The sequence below is a fragment of the Balaenoptera borealis genome (genome assembly GCF_965194805.1).
Source record: "Balaenoptera borealis genome assembly, chromosome: 6".
Taxonomy (NCBI): domain Eukaryota; kingdom Metazoa; phylum Chordata; class Mammalia; order Artiodactyla; family Balaenopteridae; genus Balaenoptera; species Balaenoptera borealis.
The window spans coordinates 72,568,445-72,596,283 of NC_138863.1; the positions used below are offsets into that span (position 1 = coordinate 72,568,445).

The 27,839-nt window shown below is 37.5% G+C and overlaps 1 protein-coding gene and 1 long non-coding RNA gene across 8 annotated transcripts in view; one reads left to right on the plus strand and one right to left on the minus strand.

Annotated features, from left to right (window-relative positions):
- The window catches only part of WDSUB1 (WD repeat, sterile alpha motif and U-box domain containing 1), a 72,944-nt gene that overhangs the window by 37,912 nt on the left and 7,193 nt on the right, over nt 1-27,839 (plus strand). The window lies entirely within an intron of this gene.
- The window catches only part of LOC309630284, a 34,800-nt gene continuing 7,008 nt past the window's right edge, over nt 48-27,839 (minus strand). The window contains exon 2 of the long non-coding RNA XR_014245561.1: nt 48-27,794. This is a non-coding gene — a long non-coding RNA (uncharacterized lncRNA). The remainder of the gene's footprint in view (nt 27,795-27,839) is intronic.

Here is a 27,839-nt window from a genome sequence, read left to right on the forward strand (position 1 = left end):
TTTTAGAACTCATTTATTTTTGCAAGTTTAATACTGGTTTGAAACTGTATTCCTTTTTTTTTTAATTAATTTTTTTTTTTTTTGCTGAATTTACATTTATTTACTCTAATTTTGTTTGTTATGCCAGTAGTGTACTTTTACAGTTAAACTAAATTATTGTTAAACAGTAAGTAAAAAAGCTTAAAAGTCTTTAAGGAAGTGTGCACATGTGGGCCCCTTTCTATTTGTTTTTATTTCCCAGAAATCTTTAGACTGCCTCATTTCTGGTCTGGATCAGTTATAGCGGAGGCAAAATTCCACTACAGTGGAGGTGTAGTGGAGTGTAGTCTGAGAGTGAGTTGATGGTTGATGGGGGTGATAATAAACTGGGACTTATGTCCTAACCTTACCCAGCTCATCAGAGAGACAGGTATACCAGATTTGGGGAAATCTGTAATTAGATGCAGGCATTAATTATTTAAATACATCTTTTCTTAATTGTAGTAAAATACACATAAAATTTACTGTCTTAACCATTTTTAAGTGTATTACACTATTGTGTAACCAGTCTTCAGAATTTTTTCTTCTTCCAAAACTGAAACTATCTATACCTTCTTGTTTCTATGAATTTGACTATTTTACATATCTCATATAAGTGGAACCATACAGTGTTTGTCTTTTTGTGTCTGGCTTATTTCATTTAGCATAATGTCCTCGAGGTTCATCCACATCGTAGCCTGTGTCAGAATTTCGTTCCTTTTTAAAGCTGAATAATACGCCATTGTATGTGTACACTACATCTTGTTTATCCATTCATCCATCAATGGATGTTTGGTTTCCTTCCAGCTTTTGGCTATTATGAATAATGCTGCTGTGAACATGGATATACAAATATCTCTTTGAGTTGCTGCTTTCAGTTCGTTTGGATAAATGCCCAGAAGTTGAATTGCTAGGTTATATGGTAATTCTTTTTTTTTTTCTTTTTTATTTATTTATTTATTTTTCACATCTTTATTGGTGTATAAATGCTCCACAGTGTTTGTGTGCTGCACAACAAAGTGAATCAGCTATATGTATACATATATCCCCATATCCTCTCCCACTTGAGCCTCCCTCCCATCCTCCCTATCCCATCCCTCTAGGTCATCACAAAGCACCGAGCTGATCTCCCTGTGCTAAGCAGCAGCTTCCCACTAGCCATCCGTTTTACATTTGGTAGTGTATATGTGTCGGTGCTACTCTCACTTCATCCCAGCTTCCCCTTCCCCACCCCGTGCCCTCAAGTCTGTTCTCTACGTCTGCATCTTTATTCCTGCCCTGCCACTAGGTTCATCAGTACTGCTTTTTTAAATTCCATATATATGCGTTAACGGTATTTGTTTTTCTCTTTCTGACTGTCTTCACTCTGTATGACAGATTCTAGGTCCATCCACCTCACTACAAATAACTCAGTTTTGTTCCTTTTTATGGCTGAGTAATATTCCATTGTATATATGTGCCACATCTTCTTTATCCAGTCATCTGTTGATGGACATTTAGGTTACTTCCATGTCCTGGGTATTGTAAATAGTGCTGCAATGAACATTGTGGTACATGTCTCTTTTTGAATTATGGTTTTCTCAGGGTATATCCCCAGTAGTGGGATTGCTGGCCCATACGGTAGTTCTATTTTTAGTTTTTTAAGGAACCTCCATACTGTTCTCCATAGTGGCTGTATCAGTTTACATTCCCACCAACAGTGCAGGAGGGTTCCCTTTTCTCCACACCCTCTCGAGCATTTATTGTTTCTAGAGTTTTTGATGATAGCCATTCTGACTGGTGTGAGGTGATATCTCATTTTGGTCTTGATTTGCATTTCTCTAATGATTAGTGATGTTGAGCATCTTTTCATGCATTTGTTGGCCATCTGTATGTCTTCTTTGGAAAAATGTCTATTTAGGTCTTCTGCCCATTTTTGGACTGGGTTATTTGTTTTTGTGATATTGAGCTGCATGAGCTGCATGTATATTTTGGAGATTAATCCTTTGTCAGTTGCTTCATTTGTAAATATTTTCTCCCATTCTGAGGGTTGTCTTTTTGTCTTGTTCATGGTCTCCTTTGCTGTGCAGACGCTTTTAAGTTTCATTAGGTCCCATTTGTTTATTTTTGTTTTTATTTCCCTTTAGGAGATGGGTCAAAAAGGATCTTGCTGTGATTTATGTCAAGAGTGTTCTACCTGCGTTTTCTTCTAAGAGTTTTATAGTGTCTGGCCTTACATTTAGGTCTTTAATCCATTTTGAGTTTATTTTTGTGTATGGTGTTAGGGTGTGTTCCAATTTCATTCTTTTACATGTAGCTGTCCATTTTACCCAGCACCACTTATTGAAGAGACTGTCTTTTCTCCATTGTATATCCTTGCCTCCTTTGTCAAAGATAAGGTGACCATATGTGCATGGCTTTATCTCTGGGCTTTCTATCCTGTTCCATTGATCTATATTTCTGTTTTTGTGTCAGTACCATACTGTCTTGATTACTGTAGCTTTGTAGTATAGTCTGAAGTCAGGGAGCCTGATTCCTCCAGCTCCGTTTTTCTTTCTCGAGATTGCTATGGCTATTCAGGTGTTTTGTGTTTCCATATAAATTGTAAAATTTCTTGTTCTAGTTCTGTGAAAAATGCCATAGGTAATTTGATAGGGATTGCATTGAACTACCCTGCTTTGGGTAGTATAATCATTTTCACAGTATTGATTCTTCCAATCCAGCAGCATGGTATATCTCTCCATCTGTTTATGTTATCTTTGATTTCTTTCATCAGTGTTTTATAGTTTTCTGAGTACAGGTCTTTTACCTCCTTAGGTAGGTTTATTCCTAAGTATTTTATTCTTTTTGTTGTGATGGTAAATGGGATTGTTTCCTTAATTTCTCTTTCTGATCTTTCACTGTTAGTGTATAGGAATTCAAGAGATTTCTGTGCATTAATTTTGTATCCTGAAACCTTACCAAATGCATTAGTTTTAGTAGTTTTCTGGTGGCATCTTTCAGATTTTCTTTGTATAGTATCATGTCATCGAAAACAGTGACAGTTTTACTTCTTCTTTTCCAATTTGTATTCCTTTTATTTCTTTTTCTTCTCTGAATGCTGTGGCTAGGACTTCCAATACTGTGTTGAATAATAGTGGCGAGAGTGGACTTCCTTGTTTTGTTCCTGATCTTAGAGGAAATGCTTTCAGTTTTTCACCATTGAGAATGATGTTGGCTGCTGGTTAGTCATATATGGCCTTTATTATGTTGAGGTAGGTTCCCTCTATGCCCACTTTCTGGAGAGTTTTTATCATAAATGGGTGTTGAATTTTTTCAAAAGCTGTTTCTGCATCTATTGAGATGATCATATGGTTTTTATTCTTTGATTTGTTAATATGGTGTATCACATTGATTGTTCTGCATATACTGAAGAATCCTTGCATCCCTGAGATAAATAGCACTTGATCATGGTGTACAATCTTTTTAATGTGTTTTTGGATTCTGTTTGCTAGTATTTTGTTGAGGATTTTTACATTTATATTCATCAGTGATGTTGGTCTGTAATTTTCTTTTTTTGTAGTATCTTTGTCTGGTTTTGATATCAGGCTGATGGTGGCCTCGTAGAATGAGTTTGGGAGTGTTCCATTCTCTGCAATTTTTTGGAAGAGTTTGAGAAGGATGGGTGTTACCTCTTCTCTAAATGTTTGATAGAATTCACCTGTGAAGCTATCTGGTCCTGGACTTTGGTTTGTTGGAGGATTTTTCATTACGGTTTCAGTTTCATTACCTGTGATTGGTCTGTTTATATTTTCTCATTCTTCCTGGTTCAATCTTGGAATGTTGTACTTTTCCAAGAATTTGTCCATTTCTTCCAGGTTGTCCATTTTATTGGCACATAGTTGCTTGTAGTAGTCTCTTATGATCTTTTGTATTTCTGTGGTGTTAGTTGTAATGTCTCCGTTTTCATTTCTAATTTTATTGATTTGCGTCCTGTCTTTTTCTTGCTGAGTCTGGCTAAAGGTTTATCAATTTTGTTTATCTTCTCAAACAACTTTTAGTTTTATTGATCTTTGTTATTGTTTTCTTTGTTTCTGTTTCATTTATTTTTGCTTTGATCTTTATGATTTCTTCTACTAACTTTGGGTTTTGTTTGTTCTTCTTTCTCTAGTTCCTTTAGATGTAAGGTTAGATTGTTTGAGATTTTTCTTGTTTTTTGAGGTAGGATTGTATTGCTGTAAACTTCCATCTTAGAAGTGCTTTTGCTGCATTCCATAGGTTTTGTATCATCGTGTTTTCTTCGTCATTTGTTTGTAGGTATTTTTTTATTTCTTCAGTAATCTCTGGTTATTTAGCAGCACACTATTTAGCCTCCCTGTATTTGTGTTTTTTACAGTTTTTTTGTGTGTGTGTAATTGATTTCTAATCTCATAGTGTTGTGGTTGGAAAAGATACTTGATACAATTTGTGACCCAAGATGTGATCTGTTCTGGGGAACTTTTCATGTGCACTTGAGAAGAAAGTGTACTCTTCCACTTTTGGGTGGTATGTCCTGAAAATATTAATACGTCTACCTGGTCTATTGTGTCATTTAAAGCTTGTGTTTCCTTATTTATTTTCTGCCTGATCTGTCTGTTGGTGTAAGTAGGGTGTTAAAGTCCCCCACTATTATTGTGTTACTGCTGATTTCTCCTTTTAAGGCTGTTGGTGTTTGCCTTATGAATTGAGGTGCTCCTACGTTGGGTGCATAAATATTTATAATTGTTATGTTTTCTTCTTGGATTGATCCCTTGATCATTATGTAGTGTTCTTCCTTACTTCTTGTAACAGTCTTTATTTTAAAGTCTATTTTATCTGATATGAGTATTGCTTACTCCAGCTTTCTTTTTTTTTTTTTAATTTTACTTTTATATTTATTTTTGTGTTGTGTTTATATTGCTGTGTTGGGTCTTTGTTTCTGTGCGAGGGCTTTCTCCAGTTGCGGCAAGCAGGGACCACTCTTCATCGCGGTGTGCGGGCTGCTCACTATCACAGTCTCTCTTGTTGCGGAGCACAGGCTCCAGACGCGCAGGCTCAGTAGTTGTGGCTCACAGGCCCAGCTGCCCCGCGGCATGTGGGATCTTCCCAGACCAGGGCTCGAACCCATGTCCCCTGCATTGGCAGGCAGACTCTCAACCACTGTGCCACCAGGGAAGCCCCAGCTTTCTTTTGATTTCCATTTGCATGGGATATCTTTTTCCATCCCCTCACTTTCAGTCTGTATGTGTCCCTAGGTCTGAAGTGGGTTTCTTGTAGACAGCATATATATGGGTCTTGTTTTTGTATCCATTCAGCCAGTCTGTCTTTTGGTTGGAGCATTTAATCCATTTACATTCAAGGTGATTATCGATATGTATGTTCCTATTACCATTTTCTTAATTGATTTGGGTTTGTTTTTGTGGGTCTTTTTCTTCTCTTGTGTTTCCCACTTAGAGAAGTTCCTTTAGCATTTGTTGTAAGGCAAGTTTGGTGGTCCTGAATTCTCATAGCTTTTGCTTGTCTGTAAAGCTTTTGATTTTTCTGTCGAATCTGAATGATATCCTTGCTGGGTAGAGTACTCTTGGTTGTAGGTTTTTCCCTTTCATCATTTAAAATATATCCTGCCACTCCCTTCTGGCCTGTAAAGTTTCTGTTGAGAAATCAGCTGATATCCTTATGGGATTCCCTTGTATGTTATTTTTTGCTTTTCCCTTGCTACTTTTAATATTTTTTAAATTTAATTTTTGCTAGTTTGATTAATATGTGTCTTGGAGTGTTTCTCCTAGGCTTTAACCTCTATGGGACTCTCTGAGCTTTCTGGACTTGAGTGGTTATTTCCCTTCCGGTGTTAGGGAAGTTTTCAACTATAATGTCTTCAAATATTTTCTCAGACCCTTTCTGTTTCTCTTCTACTTCTGGGACCCCTATTATTTGAATGTTGGTGTGTTTAATGTTGTCCCAGAGGTCTCTGAGACTGTCCTTACTTCTTCTCATTCTTTTTTCTTTATTCTGCTCCACAGCAGTTATTTCTGCCATTTTATCTTCCAGCTCACTTATCCTTTCTTCTGCCTCAGTTATTCTGCTATTGATTCCTTCTAGAGTATTTTTAATTTCAGTTATTGTGTTGTTCCTCACTGTTTGTTTGCTCTTTAGTTCTTCTAGGTCCTTGTTAAACGTTTCTTGTATTTTCTCCATTCTGTTTCCGAGATTTTGGATCATCTTTACTATCATTACTCTTAAATTCTTTTTCAAGTCAGTTGGCTATTTCGTCTTCATTTATTTGGTGTTGTAGGTTTTTACTTTGCTCCTTTGTCTGTAACATTTTTTTGTAGTTTCTTTTCTTTTTTTTTTTTTTTTTTTTTTGATGAGTGGGTTTGTATTCCTGTCTTACTTGTTGTTTGGCCTGAGGCGTCCAGCACTGGAGTTTGTAGGTGGTTGGGTAGAGCTGGTCTTGGTGCCGAGATGAGGACCTCTGGGAGGCCTCACTCTGATTAATATTCCCTGGAGTCTGAAGTTCTCTGTTAGTCCATCGGTTTGGACTTGTAACTCCCACCACAGGAGCTCAGGCCCAACCTCCGGGCTGGGAACCAAGATCCCGCAAGCTGTGCAGTTCAGCAAAAAATAAGAAAAAAAAGGAGTAGTACAATAACAAAGAATAAATAATAAAATAAATTTAGAAAGATAAAAAATATATTAGGAAAAATAAAAATATAATTGAAACAACTGCCACAAGGTAAAAGAAAACCACAACAGAAAAAAGAGAAAAAAAGGGGTGGGGGGAACAAGCCAAAAGGAGTGAACAATAACAAAGTATAAAGAAGAAAATAAAATTGGAAAAATAAAAGATTAAAAAAAATAAAAATATAAAGGAGTCAACAACAAGGTAGAAGTGAACACCAACCTAAAAGAAGAAAAAAAGAAAAAGCCTTGGCTATGGGGGCAGAGCTTATGCAGGGGTGGAACTTAGGGGCGGGGCTTAGGCTGTGGTGAGACCTGCGGGGGGGGGGGGTGGGTTAAGTTTAAGCATGGGGCGGGGCTTAGGCTCAAGACCCACACAGCTGGCAAAGGCCTTGGGGGCAAGGCCTAGGCTTAGGACCTGTGCACAAGGGGAGAGGCAGCACATCCAGAGGGCCTCCGGAGTGTGGAGTTCCAGAGTTTGGAGGTAGGGCCCTGTGTGAGGGTGTGTGGGTGGGGTTTAGGCCCAGCTCATTGGAGGGGGTCTCAGGGGGTGTCTCTGAGTGTAGATGTAGGGCCCTGGGTGGGCATGTAGGGCTGGGGCTTGGGCTCTGTGCAGCAGAAGGGAGGCCCTGAGGGCAGAGGATTATGTCCACAAGGGCAGCAGGCTCCCCAGTGCCCAAATGGGTAGGCAAAGCACTGACCGCGTTCCTTTCCATTCTTCCACCCCCAGCAGTCTCCCCCGTCGCCGCTGGACCCCTAACCGTGGGTGGGTCCCGCTGGGTGTAGGAACTCCTCCCCTCCCCCAGCCGCCCCTCAGGGGTGCTGGTCCCGGAGGTCCGGCCTTTACTTTTGCTCCCCTTTCCCTCCCTCCCATCTCCCAGGACCCGCGTGGCTAGAGGGGGCCTAGGTGGGCAGAGGATCAGGACCGGGATCTCTGCAGGCTCCCGGGGGGCCCAAGTGGGCAGGGGAAACCCTGGACATGCTCCCTTTTGATCCTCTGCCCTCCCAGTTGTCTCCCCCTTCCCCCTTCCAGGCATGGGATCCCTTCCCCTCCCCCAGCCGCCCCTCAGGGGTGCTGGTCCCATCCCGCCTCCACTTCTCCTCCCCCATCACTGCCCTCCCCCACACACCTCATGTCCTACCCGGTCACTGTGGGTTCCTCTCATCCCCTTAGGTGTCCATGGTCCCCCACTGGTCCCTGGTAGGTGCTCTAGTTGTGCAGAGATGCAAATTCCATGTCCTCCTAGTCTGCCATCTTGACTCCGCCCTGTCTTGCAGTCTTAATGTGAATGTTTCTGTAGAATAAATTACCTAAAGCTGCAGTTACTGAGGGATACTGACAAATTGTCCTCTCAACATTATATGGGGTCCCTATTTCCCATATCCTTGCCTCTACTGGGTGTTAGCAGTCTTAATCTTTCTCATTCTAATAAGGGAGAAGTAATCTCAGTTTGCATTTCTTTGTATAATATTGAGTTTGAGCTCTTTTAAAGGTTTTTAACCATTTATAATTCCTTATGTGACTCTCTTATTCATCAGCATTTAATTCAAATTTAATTTCATTATTTTCAGTTATTATTTAGTAAGAAACATACTTACGGGAGCCCCTATGATCTAGTAGTTGAGCATATGCACTGAAGAACCAGACTGCCTGGGTCTAAATCTGTTTTATTACTTATTAGCTGAGTTACCTTGTGGGAGGCTATATAATCTTGCTGTGTCTCATTTTCCTTATGTACAAAATGGGATACTAGTACTTAACCTCATGGGATTCTTATAAGAATCAAATGAGTTAATGCATGTTAGGTACTTAAAAGAGCACCACTCAATAAATGGCAGTGAACTCGTTTAATTTCAGGCTATGAAATTTTCTCTGAGCATGGTAATGGCTGTATATTTTTGGTTTTGGTACGTTATATCAGGACCCTTATTTGCAACTGAAAGAAACTCAACTTGAATTAGGTTAAGCAGAAATGGTAATTATTAAAAGTTATTGTAAGTGAGTCTCAGGAAAAACTGGCACCAGAGACTTGAGTGTTGTCTGGGTACTGTCTTATCTGGTCCAAGGCTTCTGAATATCCACCTTCTGTGATACTCAGTGTGCCTTTTCCATGTGTTAGAAAACCATGAACACCTGTAGGTCCCAAATTTTACATTTTACAGTTTCACCCACCAGAAAGGGACCATTCTGACATTTCTCTCTAGTGCCAACTCCAAAAATCCCAGAGGCTCCCAACCTGATCCAGGAGCCTACCCCAGTGCTAGTCTCTGCAGGCATGAGGGGCAGTGCTGAGATTTGTCCAGCTGTGGAGAGTAGAATTGTGTATAAATGGAGCAACATCATAAGGAGGATAGTGGTGGAAGGGACAGTTTCCAGAAAAGGGGTACTGACCAAATAATAAGTATTCACTACCTAGATTTTGCCGTATTTTCCATATCTTCAATTTCTAAGTAATATATACTTTCAGCTTGCATTTCTACTTTTACCCAAAGGTTGGTAGAAAAACTTTTAAAGTTTGCAAATCGTTTGATTAGTTTTGAGGTTGTGTTTTGGGAAAGGGGTGTCCAGTTTTGTTGCATGGGATCAAATGTGAAACGGTGTTTCTTTGGGGAGTTAGAGATTTTCCTTGTATGTTTGTTATAAAATTTATATGGCTAATTTTTTATAAAGTTTCGATGGATATTTGAAGGAAAAGTATTTCTTCTCTTTGGTTGCAAAATTATTTTTTGCAACATTATTGATATATTACAGTATATCAATATATAGATAGATATAGATATCAAATTGATAATTGTCTAATTCAGATCCTCTGTATCATTGCTATCCAGTAGAACTTTTTGTGATGGAAGTGTTCTTTGTACTGACCATTGTAGTAACATTAGGCACATGTGGTTATTGAGCACTTGAAATGTGGCTACTGTTACTGGGGATATGAATATTTTACTTAATTGTGATTGATTTAAATTCAGATAGCCACTTGTGGCTACTGTATTGGGCAGTACAGCTCCATAATCTATTTTTTTGGATAAAATTTATTGAGGTATAATTTAAATAATAAAATCTCCTCATTTTAAGTATACAGTGTGGTGAGTTTTTGAAACATGTATACCTGTGCATCCACCATCATGATCAAGGTATAAATGTTATTATCATCCCAGAAAGTTCTTTTATCCCCTTTACTGTCAATATTTTTCCACCCCTGGCCTTATGTAACCACTGATCTGCTTTTTGGCACTCTAGATCATATTTGCCTTTCTAGAATTTGATATAAATGGAATCCTTCAGTATATACTTTTTGTATCTGGCTTTCTTCACTCAGCAGAATGCTTAGGATTCATTTATCTTATTGCACATATCAGTAATTCATTGCTTCGAATTGTTGAGTAGTGTTCCATTACATGGATATACCATAGTATATTTATCCATTAACTGTTAATGAACTTCTAGGGCTTTTCCAGTTTATGGCTATTATGAATGAAGCTACTGTAACATTCATGTACATGTCTTTGTCTGGACATGTTTCCTTTCTCTTGGTTAGTTAGGAGTGAAATTTCTGTGTTGTATAGTAAGTGAATGTTTAACTTTCGAGAGAGACTGTCAAACTGATTCTCAAAGTGGTTGCACCATTTAAGTTCCCATTTCTCCACATACTTGCCAACATTTGGTATTGTTAGTCTTTTAATTTTTGCCATTCTGGTGGGTGTGAAGTGGTATCTCATTGTACCTGTAATTTGCATTTTTCTAATTATTAGTGTTGTTGAGCTTTTATCCTGTGTTTTCTTCTAGATGTTTTATAGTTGTATATTTTATGTTTAGGTCTGTGATTTATTTCAAGTTAATATTTGTGTACTTTGCAAGATAAGAGTAAGCTTTTCTTCTTTTCTTAAATGGGAATTCAATTGTTCCAACAGCATTGAGGAATCTTTTCCCATTGAATTATTTTGGCAACTTTGTTGAAAATCACTTGACTATATCACTGGTCTATTTCTGGATTTTCTGTGACCTGTTGATCTTTATGTCTGTCCTTGTGCCAGTTACATCAGTGCCTTGATTACTGTAGCTTTATCTTGAAGTAGGTCTTCTTTTTTCGTTTTTAAATTAATTAATTAATTAATTAATTTTTGGCTGCATTGGTTCTCTGTTGCTGCACGCGGGCTTTCTTTAGCTGTGGCGAGCAGGGGCTACTCTTTGTTGCAGTGCGCGGGCTTCTCATTGCGGTGGTTTCCCTTGTTGCGGAGCATGGGCTCTAGGTGCGCGGGCTTCAGTAGTTGTGGCACACAGGCTCAGTAGTTGTGGCTCGTGGGCTCTAGAGCTCAGGGTTAGTAGTTGTGGCGCATGGGCTTAATTGCTCCGCGGCATGTGGGATCTTCCTTGACCAGGGCTCGAACCCGTATTCTTAACCACTGTGCCACCAGGGAAGCCCTTGAAGTAAGTCTTGAAATCAGGTAGTATAAGTCATATTAGTTCTTTTTTTTTTAGCGTCTTTATTGGAGTATAATTGCTTTACAATGGTGTGTTAGTGTCTGCTGTATAACAAAGTGAATCAGCTATACATATACATGTATTCCCATATCTCCTCCCTCTTGCATCTCCCTCCCACCCTCCCTATTGCACCCTTCCAGTTGGACACAAAGCACTGAGCTGATCTCCCTGTGCTATGCAGCTGCTTCCCACTAGCTATCTGTTTTACATTTGGTAATGTATATATGTCCATGCCACTCTCTCACTTCATCCCAGCTTACCCTTCCCCTCCCATGTCCTCAAGTCCATTCTCTACATCTGTGTCTTTATTCCTGTCCTGCCCCTAGATTCTTTAGAACCATTTTTTTTGTTCTTTTGTTTTTTAGATTCCATATATATGTGTTAGCATATGGTGTTTGTTTTTCTCTTTCTGACTTACTTCACTCTGTGTGATAGTCTCTAGGTGCATCCACCTCACTACAAATAACTCAATTTCATTTCTTTTTATGGCTGAGTAATATTCCATTGTATATATATGCCACATCTTCTTTATCCATTCATCTGTCGATGGACACTTAGGTTGCTTCCATGTCCTGGCTGTTGTAAATAGAGCTGCCGTGAACACTGTGGTACGTGACTCTTTTTGAATTATGGTTTTCTTAGGGTATATGCCCAGTAGTGGGATTGCTGGGTAGTATGGTAGTTCTATTTTTAGTTTTTTAAAGAACCTCCATACTGTTCTCCATAGTGGCTGTATCAATTTACAGTCCCACCAACAGTGCAAGAGGGTTCCCTTTTCTCCACACCCTCTCCAGCATTTATTGATTGTAGACTTTTTGATGATGGCCATTCTGACCAGTGTGAGGTGATACCTCATTGTGGTCTTGATTTGCATTTCTCTAATGATTAGTGATGTTGAGCATCCTTTCATGTGTTTGTTGGCCTTCTGTATATCTTCTTTGGAGAAATATCTATTTAGGTCTTCTGCCCATTTTTGGATTGGGTTGTTTGTTCTTTTGATATTGAGCTGCATGAGCCGCTTGTATATTTTGGAGATTAATCCTTTGTCAGTTGCTTCATTTGTAAATATTTTCTCCCATTCTGAGGGTTGTCTTTTCGTCTTGTTTATGGTTTCCTTTGCTGTGCAAAAGCTTTTAAGTTTTATTAGGTCCCATTTGTTTATTTTTATTTTTATATCCATTTCTCTAGGAGGTGGGTCAAAAAGGATCTTGTTGTGATTTATGTCATAGAGTGTTCTGCCTATGTTTTCCTCTAAGAGTTTGATAGCGTCAGGCCTTACATTTAGGTCTTTAATACATTTTGAGTTTATTTTTGTGGATGGTGTTAGGGAGTGTTCTAATTTCATTCTTTTACATGTATATGTCCATTTTTCCCAGCACCACTTATTGAAGAGGCTGTCTTTTCTCCACTGTATATTTTTGCCTCCTTTACATATTAGTTCTTTTTCAAAACTGTTTTAGTTATTCTTGGTCTTCAGCATATTTCTATATAGATTTTAGAATCACTTTCTCACTTTTTACGGAAAAGCGTGTCAGATGTTTTTCTGTGTGTGTGTGTGTGAAAAAATAAATAACATAAAACTTACCTTCTTAACCATTTTTAAGTGTACAGTAGTGTTAACAGTATGCACATTGTTCTGTGACAGATCTCTAGAACTTTTTCATTTTGCAAAACTGAAATTCTCTATTCATTGAACAACTCTCCTGTTCTCCTCTCCCCAGCCCCTGGTAACCACAGTCTACTTTCTGTTTCCATAGTTTACATACCTCATATAAGTGGAATCATACAGTATTTATTTGTTTTTTTGTGGCTGGCTTATTACGTTCAGCATAATGTCTTAAAGGTTCATTAAGGTTGCTACAAATGGCAGGATTTCCCTTCTATTAAGGCTGGATAATATTCCATTGTATGAGTATACCCTATCTTGTTTATCCATTCATCCATTGTTGGACACTTGGGGTGCTTCTCCCTCTTGGCTGTTGTGAATAATGATGCTGGGAATATGGGTGTGCAGATAGCTCTTTGAGATTCTGTTTTCAATTCCTTTGGATATATACCCAGAAGTGTAATTGCTGGATCACATTGTAATTCTATTTTTAATTTTTTTGAGGAGCCTCCATACTATCTTCTGTAGTGACGGCACCATTTTACATTACTGCCAACAGTGCACGAGGGTTCTTATTTTTCTACATTCTCACCAACACTAGTTATTTTCTGGTTTTTGTTTTGTTTTGTTTTGATAGTGACTATCCTAATGGGTGTGAGGTGATTTCTCATTGTAGTTCTGATTTGCATTTTCCTAATGATTTGTGATGTTGAACACCTTTTCATATGCTTGTTGGCCATTTGTACATCTTCTTTGGAGAAATGTCTGTTCAAGACCTTTGCACATTTAAAAAATGAGGTTGTTTATTTTTTGTTGTTGAGCCCTAGGAATTCTTTATATGTTTTAGGTATTAACTTACCAGATACATGGTTTATAAATATTTCTCTGTAGGTTGCCTTTTCACTCTGTTGATTGTTTCCTTTGCTGCACAGAAGTTTTTAAGTTTGATGTACAGTCAGCCCTCTGTATCCACAGCTTCCCCCAAAATTCCAGAAAGTTTCAAAAAGCAAATCTTGAATTTTCTGCATGCTGACATCTATTTACATAGCATTTACATTCTACTGGGTATTATAAGTAATCTAGAGATGATTTAAAGTATATGGGAGGGGAGATTGGTTCAAGATGGTGGAGTAGAAGGATGTGTGCTCACTCCCTCTTGTGATAGCACTGGAATCACAACTAACTGCTGAACAATAATCGACAGGAAGACACCGGAACTCACCAAAAAAGATACCCCACATCCAAAGACAAAGGAGAAGCTGCAATGAGACAGTAGGAGGGGCGCAATCACAATAAATTCAAATCCCATAGCCGCTGGGTGGGTGACTCACAAACTGGAGAATAATTATACCACAGAGGTCCATCCACTGGAGTGAAGGTTCTGAGCCCCATGTCAGGCTTCCCAACTGGGGGTCTGGCAATGGGAGGAGGAATGCCCAGAGAATCAAACTTTGAAGGCTAGTGGGATTTGATTGCAGGACTTTGACAGGACTGGGGGAAACAGAGACTTCACTCTTGAAGGGCACACACAGGGTAGTGTGCACATCGGGACTCAGGGGGAAGGAGCAGTGACCCCATAGGAGACTGAGCCAGGCCTGCATGCTGTTGTTGGAGGGTCCCTTGCAGAGGTGGGGGGCGGCTGTGGCTCACCCCGGGGACAAGGACACTGGCAGCAGAAGTTCTGGGAAGTACTCCATTAGCCCCACCAAAGAGCCCATAGCCTCCAGTGCTGGGTTGCCTCAGGCCAAACAACCAACAGGGAGGGAACTCAGCCCCACCCATCAGCAGACAAGCAGATTAAAGTTTTACTGAGCTCTGCCCACCAGAGCAACACCCAACTATACTCACCACCAGTCCCTCCCATCAGGAAACTTACACAAGCCTCTTAGATAGCCTCATCCAACAGAGGGCAGACAGAAGAAGCAAGAAGAACTACAATCCTGCAGTCTGTGGAATGAAATCCCCTTTCACAGAAAGATAGAGAAAATGAAAAGGCAGAGGACTATGTACCAGATGAAAGAACAAGATAAAACCCCAGAAGAACAACTAAATGAAGTGGAGATAGGCAACCTTCCAGAAAAAGAATTCAGAATAATGATAGTGAAGATGATCCAGGACCTCGGAAAAAGAATGGAGGCAAAGATCAAGAAGATGCAAGAAATGTTTAACAAAGACCTAGAAGAATTAAAGAACAAACAAACACATATGAACAATAGACTAAGTGAAATGAAAAATACACTAGAAGGAATCAATAGCAGAATAACTGAGGCAGAAGAACGGATAAGTGACCTGGAAGACAGAATGGTGGGATTCACTGCTGTGGAACATAATAAAGAAAAAAGAATGAAAAGAAATCAACACAGCCCAAGAGATCTCTGGGACAACATTAAATGCACCAACATTCGCATTATAGGGGTCCCAGAAGGAGAAGTGAGAGAGAAAGGACCTGAGAAAAGATTTGAAGAGATTATAGTCAAAAACTTCCCTAACATGGGAAAGGAAATAGCCACCCAAGTCCAGGAAGCACAGAGAGTCCCAGGCAGCATACACCCAAAGAGAAACACGCTGAGACACATAGTAATCAAACTGACAAAAAATAAAGAGAAAGAAAAATTATTAAAAGCAACAAGGGAAAAACGACAAGTAACATGCAAGGGAACTCTAAGGTTAACAGCTGATTTCTCAGCAGAAACTCTACAAGCCAGAAGGGAGTGACATGATATATTTAAAGTGATTAAAGGGAAGAACCTACAACCAAGATTACTCTACCCAGCAAGAATCTCATTCAGATTCGACAGAGAAATCAAAAGCTTTACAGACAAGCAAAAGCTAAGAGAATTCACCACCACCAAACCAGCTCTACAACAAATGCTAAAGGAACTTCTCTAAGTGGGAGACACAAGAGAAGGACCTACAAAAACAAACCCAAAACAATTAAGGAAATGGTCATAGGAACATACATATCGATAATTACCTTAAACGTGAATGGATTAAATGCTCCAACCAAAAGACACAGGCTTGTTGAATGGATACAAAAACAAGACCCATATATATGCTGTCTACAAGAGACCCACTTCAGACCTAGGGACACATACAGACTGAAAGTGAGGGGAGGAAAGAAATATTCCATGCAAATGGAATCAAGAGAAAGCTGGAGTAGCAATACTCATATCAGATAAAATAGACTTTAAAGTAAAGATGTTACAAGAGACAAGGAAGGACACTACATAATGATCAAGGGATCAATCCAAGAAGAAGATATAACAATTATAAATATATATGCACCCAACATAAGAGCACCTCAATGCATAAGGCAAGTGCTAACAGCTATGAAGGAGGAAATCTACAGTAACACAATACTAGTGGGGGATTTTAACACCTCATTTACACCAATGGACATATCATCCAGCCAGAAAATTAATAAGGGAACCCTAGATTTAAATGACACAATAGACCAGATAGATTTAATTGATATATGTAGGACATTCCATCCAAAAACAGCAGATTACACTTTCTTCTCAAGTGCACACGGAACATTCTCCAGGACAGATCACATCTTGGGTCACAAATCAAACCTCAGTAAGTTTAAGAAAATTGAAATCATATCAAGCATCTTTTCCGACCACAATGCTATCAGATTAGAATTCAGTTACAGGGAAAAAAACATAAAAAACAAAAACACGTGGAGGCTAAACAATACATTACTAAATAACCAAGAAATCACTGAAGAAATCAAAGAGGAAATCAAAAAATACCTAGGGACAAATGACAACAGAAACACGACGATCCAAAACCTATGGGATGCAGCAAAAGCAGTTCTAAGAGCCAAATGTATAGCAATACAAGCTTACCTCAAGAAACAAGAAAAATCTCAAATAATCTAACCTTACACCTAAAGGAACTAGAGAAAGAACAAACAAAACCTAAAGTTAGTAGAAGGAAAAAATCATAAAGACCAGAGCAGAAATAAATGAAATAGAAACAAAGAAAACAATAGCAATGATCAGTAAAACTAAAAGTTGGTTCTTTGAGAAGATAAACAAAATTGATAAACCTTTCCCCAGACTCAGCAAGAAAAAAAGGGAGACAACTCAAATCAATAAAATTAGAAATGAAAAAGGAGAGATGACAACTGACACCACAGAAATACAAAGCATCATAAGAGACTACTACAAGCAACTATGCCAATAAAATGGACAACCTGGAAGAAATGGACTAATTCTTAGAAAGGTATAACTTTCCAAGACTGAACTAGGAAAAAAATAGAAAATATGAACAGACCAATCACAAGTAATGAAATTGAAACTGTGATTAAAAATCTTCCAACAAACAAAAGTCCAGGACCAGATGGCTTCACAGGTGAACTCTATCAAACATTTAGAGAAGAGGTAACACCCATCCTTCTCAAACTCTTCCAAAAAATTGCAGAGGATGGAACACTCCAAACTCATTCTACGAGGCCACCATCAGCCTGATGGTGACAAAGATACTACAAAAAAAGAATATTACAGACCAACATCAGTGATGAATATAGATGCAAAAATCCTCAACAAAATACTAGCAAACAGAATCCAACAACACATTAAAAGGATCATACACCATGATCAAGTGGGATTTATCCCAGGAATGTAAGGATTCTTCAGTATATGCAAATCAATCAATGTGATACACTATATTAACAAATTGAGGAATAAAAACCATATGGTCATCTCAATAGATGCAGAAAAAGCTTTTGACAAAATTAAACACCCATTTATGATAAAACTCTCCATAAAGTGGGCATAGAGGGAACCTACCTCAACATAATAAAGGCCATTTATGACAAACCCACAGTAAATATCATTCTCAATGGTGAAAAACTGAAAGCATTTCCTCTAAGATCAGGAACGAGACAAGGATGTCCACTCTCGCCACTATTATTCAACATAGTTTTGGAAGTCCTAGCCATGGCAGTCAGAGAAGAAAAAGAAATAAAAGGAATACAAATTGGAAAAGAAGAAGTAAAACTGTCACTGTTTGCCAATGACATGATACTATACATAGAGAATGGTAACGATGCCACTAGAAAACTACTAGAGCTAATTAATGGATTTGGTAAAGTTGCAGGATACAAAATTAATATACAGTAATCTCTTGAATTCCTATACACTAACAACGAAAGATCAGAAAGAGAAATTAAACAATCCCGTTCACCACTGCAACAAAAAGAATAAAATACCTAGGAATAAACCTACCTTCGGAGGTAAAAGACCTGCACTCAGAAAACTATAAAACTGATGAAATATATCAAAGATGATGCAAACAGATGGAGTGATATACCATGTTCTTGGATTGGAAGAATCAATATTGTGAAAATGATTATACTACCCAGAGACATCTACAGATTCAGTGCAATCCCTATCAAATTACCAATGGCTTTTTTTTTTTTTTTTTTTTTTTTTACAAAACTAGAACAAAAAATCTTAAAATCTGTATGGAGACACAAAAGACCCCGAATAGCCAAAGCAATCTTGAGGGAAGAAAACAGAGCTGGTGGAATCAGACTGCTGACTTCAGACTATACTACAAAGCTACAGTAATCAAGACAGTATGGTACTGGCACAAAAACAAAAATACAGATCAATGGAACAGGATAGAAAGCCCTAGATTAATGGAAATAAAAACAAAAGTAAACAAATGGGACCTAATGAAACTTAAAAGCTTTTATATGGCAAAGGAACCTATAAAGAAGATGAAAAGACAACACTCAGAATGGGAGAAAATATTTGCAAATGAGTCAAAGGACAAAGGATTAATCTCCAAAATGTATATACAGCTCATGCAGCTCAATATTAAAAAAACAAACAACCCAGTCAAAAGCACAGAATACCTAAATAGGCATTTCTCCAAAGAAGACATACAGCTGGCCAAGAGGCACATGAAAAGCTGCTCAACATCACTAATTATTAGAGAAAGGCAAATCAAAACTACAATGAGGTATCACCTCACACCAGTCAGAATGGCCATCATCAGAAAATCTACAAACTACAAATGCTGGAGAGGGTGTGGAGAAAAGGGAACCCTCTTGCACTGTTGGTGGGACTGTAAATTGATACCGCCACTGTGGAGAACAGTATGGAGGTTCCTTAAAAAAACTAAAAATAAAATTACCATATGACCCAGCAATCCCACTACTGGGCATATACCCAGAGAAAACTGTAATTCAGAAAGACACATGCACCCCAATGTTCATTGCAGCACTATTTACAATAGCCAGGTCATGGAAGCAATCTAAATGCCCATCTATAGACAAATGGATAAAGAAGGTGTGGGACATGTATAGAATGGAGTATTACTCATCCATAAAAAGGAATGAAATTGGGTCATTCGTAGAGACGTGGATGGACCTAGAGATTATCATACAGAGTGAAGTAAGTAAGAAAGAGAAAAACAAATATCGTATATTAACGCATATATGTGGAATCAAGAAAAATGGTACAGATGAACCTGTTTGCAAGGCAGAAATAAAGACAGAAATGTAGAGAACAAACATATGGACACCAAGGGGGGAAGCGGAGTGGGTGGTGGTGGTGGTGGTGGGATGAATTGGGAGATTGGGATTGGCGTATATACAGTAGTATGTATAAAATAGATAACTAATAAGAACCAGCTGTATTAAATGAAGTCAAATAAAATTCAAAAAAAAAATAAAGTACATGGGAGTATGTGCATAGGTTACATGCAAATACTATGCCATTTTATATAAAGGACTTTTGCACCTGTGGATTTTGGTATCCACAGGGGCTCCTGTAACCAAACCACTTAGGATACTTAGGGATGACTGCAGTCCCATTTGTCTGTTTTTGCTTTTGTTGCCTGTGCCTTTGGTGTCCTAGCCAAGAAATCATTGCCAAACTCAATGAATATTCTCTTCAACAAGTGTTGCTGGGAAAACTAGATATCCACATACGGAAGAATGAAATTGGATCCTTACTTTAACCATATACAAAAATCAATTCAGATGGATTAAAGAGCTAAGTATAACAGTTGAAACTATAAACCTCCAAGAAGAAAGCATAGGGGAAAGCTTCATGACGTGGAAAAATGTGTAGTCTTTCCCCATTGTGTAATGTTGGCACCCTTGTTGAAGATCATTTGACCATATATGTGAATGTTCGTTTCTGAGCTCTCTGTTCTGTTCCATTGGTCTATATGTTTGTCTTTATGCCAGTACCACACTATTTTGATTATTGTAGCTTTGTAGTATGTTTTGAAATAAGAAAGCATGAAGCTTCTAGCTTTGTTCTTTCTTAGGGTTGTTTTGACTCTTCAGGGTCCCTTGAGATTCCATATGAATTTTAGGATAGACTTTTCTATTTTTGCAAAAAATGCAATTGGGATTTTGATAGAGATTGCATTGATTCTGTAGATCACTTCGGGTAGTATGGAGTATTTAACATTATTAACTCTTCCAGTCCGTGAATACAGGATGTCTTTCCATTTGTTTGTGTCTCCTTTTATTTCTTTCAGCATGTTTTGTAGTTTGCAGTATAAAAGCTTACAAGGATTTTGCTTGGGATAGTGTTTAATCTATAGATACATTTGGTATTGACAACTCCAATTCACAAGTATGATATAGCTCTCCATTTATTTAGGTGTTCTTTTTTAATTTAAACTGATTTTATTTAGTTAGTTTATTTATTTTTGGCTGCGTTGGGTCTTTGTTGCCTTGTGCAGGCTTGCTCTATTTTTGGCGAGCAGGGGCTACTCTTTGTTGTGGTGCGCAGGCTTCTCATTGCAGTAGCTTCTCTTGTTGCGGAGCATGGGCTCTAGGTGCACAGGCCTCAGCAGTTGTGGTGCACAGCCTTAGTTGCTCCGCAGCATGTGGAATCTTCCTGGACCAGGGCTCGAACCTGTGTCCCCTGCACTGGCAGGCGGATTCTTAACCACTGTGCCACCAGGGAAGCTCTATTTAGGTCTTCTTAATGTTTGCTAAACAGTGTTTGTGTTTCGGTCTATAGGTTTTCACATATTTTGCCAACATTATCCTTAGGTATTTCATTTTTTATAACATTTGTAAATACTACTTTTCAAACTTTCGATTTCCAATTCTTAATTGCCTGATATTTCACACTAGATTTTGTAGATTTACTTTATTTTTCGACTTGCTTAGTTTATTAGTAACAAGAGCTTTTAAAATAGATCCTTTGACTTTCTAAAGTAAAAAAAAAAATTATATTCATTCATTTTATTTTTTAGATTCCACATATATGTGATAATATACAGTATTTATTTTCCTGATTTATTTCACTAAGCATAATACCCTCCAGGTCCATCCACGTTGCTGCAAATGGCAAAATTCTTTTTTATAGCAGACTAGTATCCCATTGTATGTACATACCACATCTTCTTTATCCCTTCATCCATTGATGGACACTTAGATTGCTTTCATATCTTGGCTGTTGTAAAGAATGCTGCTATAAACACTGGGGTGCATGTATCTTTTTGAATTACTCTTTTCATTTTCTTCATATATATACCCAACAGTGGAATCGCTGGATCATATGGTAGTTCTGTTTTTAGTTTTTTGAGGAACCTCCATCTTGTTTTCCACAGTGGCTGCACCAGTTTACAGTCCCACCAACAGTATACTGGAGTTCCCTTTCTCCACATCCTCACAACATTTGTTACTTGTTGTCTTTTTGATGATAGCCATTCTGACAGCTGTAAGGCTATATATCTTGTTGTAGTTTTAATTTGCGTTTCTCTGATGATTAGCAATGTTGGGAATTTTTTCATGTGCCTGTTGGCCATCTGTATGTCTTCTTTGGAAAAATGTCTATTCAGGTCTCCTGCACATTTTAAAATTAGGTTCTTTGTTGATATTGAGATGTATGAGCTGTTTATATATTTTGGATATTAACCCCTTATCAGTTGTATCATTTGCAAATATTTTCTCACATTCAGTAGGTTGTCTTTTTGTTTTATTGCTGGTTTCCTTTGCTGTACGAAGGCTTTTGAGTTTAATTAGGTCCCATTTGTTTAGTTTTGCTTTTGTTTCCTTTGCCTTAGAAAGATCCAAAAAAATATTGCTACAATTTATGTCAAAGAATGTTCTGCCTGTTTTCTTCTAGGAGTTTTATGGTGTCAGGTCTTTAAACCATTTTGAGTTTATTTTTGTATATGGCATGAGAAAATGTTCTATTTCCATTCTTCTACATGTAGCTGTCCAGTCTTTTCAGCACTACTTATTGAAGAGACTGTCCTTTCCTTATTGTATTTTCTTGCCTCCTTTGTCATAGATTGACTGTAAGTGTATGGGTTTATTTCAGGGCTCTCTATTCTGTTGCATTGATCTATGTGTCTGTTTTTCTACCAGTACCATACTGTATTGATGACTGTAGCTTTGTAGTGTAGTCTGAAGTCAGGGGGCATGATACCTCAGCTCTGTTCTTTCTCAAAATTGCTTTGGGAATTTGGGGTCTTTTGTGTAAATCTATAGATTGCTTTGGGTAGTATGGACATTTTAACAATATTAATTCTTCCAACCCAAGAGCACCGGATATCTTTCCATTTCTCTGTATCATCTTCATTTTCCTTCATCAGTGTTTCATAGTTTTCACAGTATAGGTCTTGCATTTCCTTGGTGAAGTTTATTCCTAGCTATTTAATTATTTTTAATGCAATTTTAAATGGGATTGTTTTCTTGCTTTCTCTGATAGCTCGTTATTAATGTATAGAAAAGCAACAGATTTCTGTATATTAACCTTGTATCCTGTACCTTCACTGAATTTATTCTAATTTTTTTGGTGGAGATTTTAGGGTTTTCTATATATAGTATCATGTCATCTGGAAATGTGACAGTTTTACTTCTTCTCTTCCAATTTGGATGCCTTTTCTTTTTCTTATCAGATTGCTGTGGCTAGGACTTTTAATACTACGTTAAAGAGATGTGGCAAGAGTGGGTATCCTTGTCTTATTTCTGATTTTAGAGGAAAGGCTTTCAGGTTTTCACCATTTAGTATGATGTTAGCTGTGGGTTTTTAATAAATGGACTTTATTATGTTGAGGTATGTTTACTCTATACATAAGTGATTTTTATATGTTGATTTTGTATCCTGCAGCTTTGCTGAATTTATTATTTTGTGTGTGTGTAGAATCTGAATTATCCTCTTTACATATTGCTGAATTTGATGTGCTAATACTTCCAGCATTTTTATATATGTGTTCATAAGGGGATATTGGCTGTAGTTTTCTTGTAATGTCTGTCTGACATGGTATGAGGGTAATTCTGGCCTCATAAATGATTGCTAAGTGTTTCCTCTCCATTTTCAGAGTTTGTATGGTATTGCTATTATTTTTTCCTTAAATGTTTGTTAGAACTTACCAGTGAAGTCTTCTAGGCCTGAAGTTTTTTGTAGGAGAGTTCTTAACCACAAATTCAATTATGAATTCAAATCCAGCTTTAATAGGTTAGTTCACAAAATTAAATTTGTGACTGTTCTCTCTTGGAGGTTTGCATTTTTTATCATCTTAAAATACTCTTGTTGGTATCATTTAATGTATTTTGTCTTGAATTTTGTCTCATTCATTTCAGTCTTGGCTCTCTTGTTTTTTTAATAGCTGCATGGTATATTTCTTTCATTTTATGTATTTTTTAAATAAACATAAGTGTACATCTTGAATTTTCACATAATTAAGAAGGGTAGTCAGTATTGTGACTTAATATTAATCAGAAGCACTTTTTTTGTTTTTATTTTTCGAGTGTATATATATATTTAATTTTACTGAAGTAGAGTTGATTTTCAGTGTTAATTTCTGCTGTGCAGCAAAGTGATTCAGTTATACACATGTATACTTTTTCATGTTCTTTTCCATTGCGGTTTATCAAAGGATATTGAATATAGTTCCCTGTGCTATACAGTAGGACTTCGTTGTTTATCCATCCTATATATAATAGTTTGCATCTACTAATCCCAAACTGCCCAACCTTCCCTCTCCCTTGGCAACCACAAGTCTGTTCTCTATATCTGTAAGTCTATTCTTGTTTTGTAGATATGTTCGTGTTGTATTTTAGATTCCACATAAAAGTGATAAGGTATTTGTCTTTCTCTTTCTGACTTAACTACACTTAGTATGATAATCTCTAGGTCCATCCATGTTGCTGCAAATGGCATTATTTCATTCTTTTTTTATGGGTGAGTAGTATTCCATTTTACCATATCTTCTTTATTCATTCATCTGTCAGTGGATATTTAGGTTGTTTCCATGTTTTGACTATTGTAAATGGTGCTGCTATGAACATTGGGGTGCATGTATCTTTTTGAATTATGGTTTTCTCTGTGTATATGCCCAGTAGTGGGATTGCTGGGTCATATGGTAGTTCTGTTTTTAGTTTTTTGAGGAACCTCCATACTGTCTTCCATAGTGGCTGCACCAGTTTACATTCCCACCAACAATGTTAAAAGGGTTCCCTTTTCTCCACACCCCCTCCAGCATTTATTGTTTGTAGACTTTTTGATGATGGCCATTCTGACCAGTGTGAAGTGATACCTCATTGTAGTTTTGATTTGCATTTCTCTAATAATTAGTGATGTTGAGCATCTTTTCATGTGCCTCTTGGCCATCTGTATGTCTTCTTTGGAGAAACGTCTATTTAGGTCTTCTGCCCATTTTTCAGTTGGGTTGTTTGTTTTTTGTTGTTGAGTTGTATGAACTCTTTGTATATTTTGGAAAGTAAGCCCATATCGGTTGCATCATTTGCAGATATTTTCTCCCAGTCCATAGGTTGTCTTTTTGTTTATGGTTTCCTTTGCTGAGAAGCACATTTTTATCTAAATTGAAACAGAGTGTGTGTCTCTTTTGGGTCTAGCTTCTTTAAGTATCATGTTTGTGTGATTTGTTCATGCTGTTGCATAAAGCAGTAATCTGTTCATTCTCGTGTCAGTATACAGTTTATTTATCCATTCTACTATTGATAGTCATTGTTGGCTATCATAAACATGCTGCCATGAACCTTTAATCATTTTTTGTGTGTGTGAATGTACAAATGCATTTCTGTTGGGTGTATTCCTAGGAATGGATATACGTAGTTATCTGGAGTGGTTGAATCAGTTTATACTTCCACCAGCAGTGCATGAGAGTTCTAGTTGCTCCATAGCCTTCTGTACATTTAGTATTGCCTTTGTTTTTCATTTAAACCTTTGTGGTGCCACCCATTCATTTTTAAATTTTATTACTTTTATTGAAACAATTGTAGATTCACACTCTGTTCTGTAAGAAATGAGAGATTTCTTGCACTTTTCCCAGTTCCCTCACTGGTAGCATTTTGCAGATGATACTGTACTATTACTACTAGGGTATTAACATTGATGTGATCCACAAATCTTATTTAGATTTCCCCAGATGTGTATTAAGTTGTATACAGTTTTGCCCCTTTTGGAAGTTTGAGTATCAACCACTAGTCAAGACAAAACCCACAAGGACCCCTCCTGTTGCCTTCTTATAACTATATCCATCACCTGCCTGCTCTCTTCCCACCTCCACTCCAGTTTGTCCTGTTTCTAAAATTTTGTCATTTCAAAATTGTTATACAGATGGGCTCATACAGTATATAACCTTTTAGGATTAGCTTTTTTCATTTAGCATAATTCCCAGCTAGTCACCATCCATTTATTTTTAGCCTTCCTGTGTTACTTTTAGAAGTCTTCCCTGTGGAAAACATACAGTTGAATTAATTTTAAAAAATTCAGTCTTATCTTTAATAGAACTGAACCAATTTCTTTTGCTTTCTTCTACTTCCCCCTTCTTTCCTGAATTGATCACATGTCCTTTTTGGCTTTTTTCTTCCTCATGGTGTTTTGGAAGGCCTATACCTTACATCTGTTGAATTAACTGTCTCAGAAAAAAATTTCTGAGACTTGTTTCTGCCTATATTTCAGCATTCTTACACAGTATTTTTTTCATCTATCCTTTTAAATGATGATTGCAGTATGTGCTTGGTGAAAAACACTTAAGCAACACAGAAATAAATATTTTGAAAATGTGGAGACTCTTCCATACTCTGGTATATCCTTCCAGATATTTTTCTAGCCACTTATAATTTTGTTCTATAACAAACAGGATGATACATTAAAAATTTTTTTAATTTACTTAATATATATATCAGATAGTATTCCCTTGTTAGTATATTCAGAACTACTTCATTCTCAACTGCAGGACAGTATTTTATGGTATGGATGTTCCATATATTAACTCTTACTCTGTTAAGACATTTCTCCAAGTAATTCTGCAGGAAAAAAATCCACAGTCATATAGTATATACAGGTATACTTGAAGTATTTCTGTTGGATAAATTCTTGGATAAGTTCTCAATACTGATAGGCACTGCCATATTTAATTTTTTTGTTTTAATTATGCTCACCTTTCATTATTTTTAAATATTGGCATGTGCAATTTTTGTCCATTTTTGACTTCCAGATAAGTTATAGAATCATTTTGTTATGCTACAAAAGAAAATCTCATTGACATTTTGATTAGAGTTACAGAAAATCTAAAAACGAAATGTTAATTTGGGGGTGGAGTGAGTAGGAATGACAACGTTGCACTAGTCAAGCTTTCCGTCTATTCTGAACATTTAAATATGTTAATTTTTAGAAAAATAATAAGTGTTCACATTTATAACTCATCATTCTAAATTGTAAAAACTTAATAAACCTTATCTGAGCATGCTGATTTTTCTCTAAAGCCTTCACAGTGCTACTGAACCCAGGTCTGGCTGCTTGCTGCTTGAAAGCCAATTCTCGAGAGACAAGTGTTGGTAGGAAAGGAAATGTTGCTTTATTTTGGAGGCTGGCAACTGGTGGGGAGGGCAGATGCCAGTCCAAAGGCTGACTGCCCCTGCCGACAATCAGGGGGCAAGAGCGTATATAGACAGAGGGAGGGGGCTACGTGCAGAAACAGCACAGTCAGCTCTGACAGTCATCTTGAAATTGGTCATCAGTGGCCTGACCAGTGTCATCTTGATTGTTTTAGGTACAGTTAATCTTCAGTTCCACGTTCAGTTTGTTTCCATTTCTTTGAGGCCAATTCTTGGAATTGTGGCAGTTTATGTCATGGCTACAGCCTGGTCATCATGTAGGTAACTTCTTCTACCTGGTGGAGGTTTCAGTATCTGTAAGACAGCTCACAGGATATGGCTCAGAATATTATCTGTAGCCCTTAAGGAGGAAGTAAAGGTCCTTGGCTATGCTTAATGACTATTATTATTTGGTCTCCTTTGACTGTTTTCCTTTGTTTCTGCACTCTGATTAAACTTATTCTTTGGCTAAAGTTTTTCCACAGACAAAAGGCAGGCTGAGGACATGGGGTGGGGGGTGGGGGCAAGGACCATAGGGTCCTGCTCTGTTTCAACAGTGATTTATCTCTATTATTTATAGAGAATATTCTTTAGTGTCTGTTGTTTCAGTGCAAGTATAATGTCAGTTTCTGATTTTTTGTTTCAGTTTGATATGTATTTTTATTTCTCTTGTTCAGGGTACGCTGCTTCTTGAATGAATTCTGTGCCTTTTATCAATTCTGGAAAACTTTGCTATTCTCATTCTGTACACCTTCTCCAGCCTGCCTACCAGTCATCTATTCTGCATTGTGTTAATGCTATACCATCGAGATTTTTTTCAAAATTTCAGTATTTGTCATTTCTGGAAATCTGATTTAGCATGTAGATTAAGGCACATAGACTGCTTGGGTTTAAATCCCAGCTGTGTCTTTCCATACTTGTATGATCTTGGAAAGTTATTCAGGCCATGCATGAATTTCTTCATAAAGTTGTACAGATTAAATAATACAGGTAACAGTGCCCTGGTACAGCCTAATGATACACAATTAGCTGTATAAGTATTAAATATTTCTTTTTCATAGTACATTGTTTTAGATTCATTCCCATTTTAGGAATACTCACCGGTTGTTTCTATTATCAGTTTCTGAGGTTTGTGTGATCCTAATCCTTCTCTTTGTTTCTTTGTTTCTGCGTGCTTGTCTTCAGTCAAGCATTACCTGTGGAAGTTGAGTACAGGAAGAGGGCATATAGCTCCAAAGGAG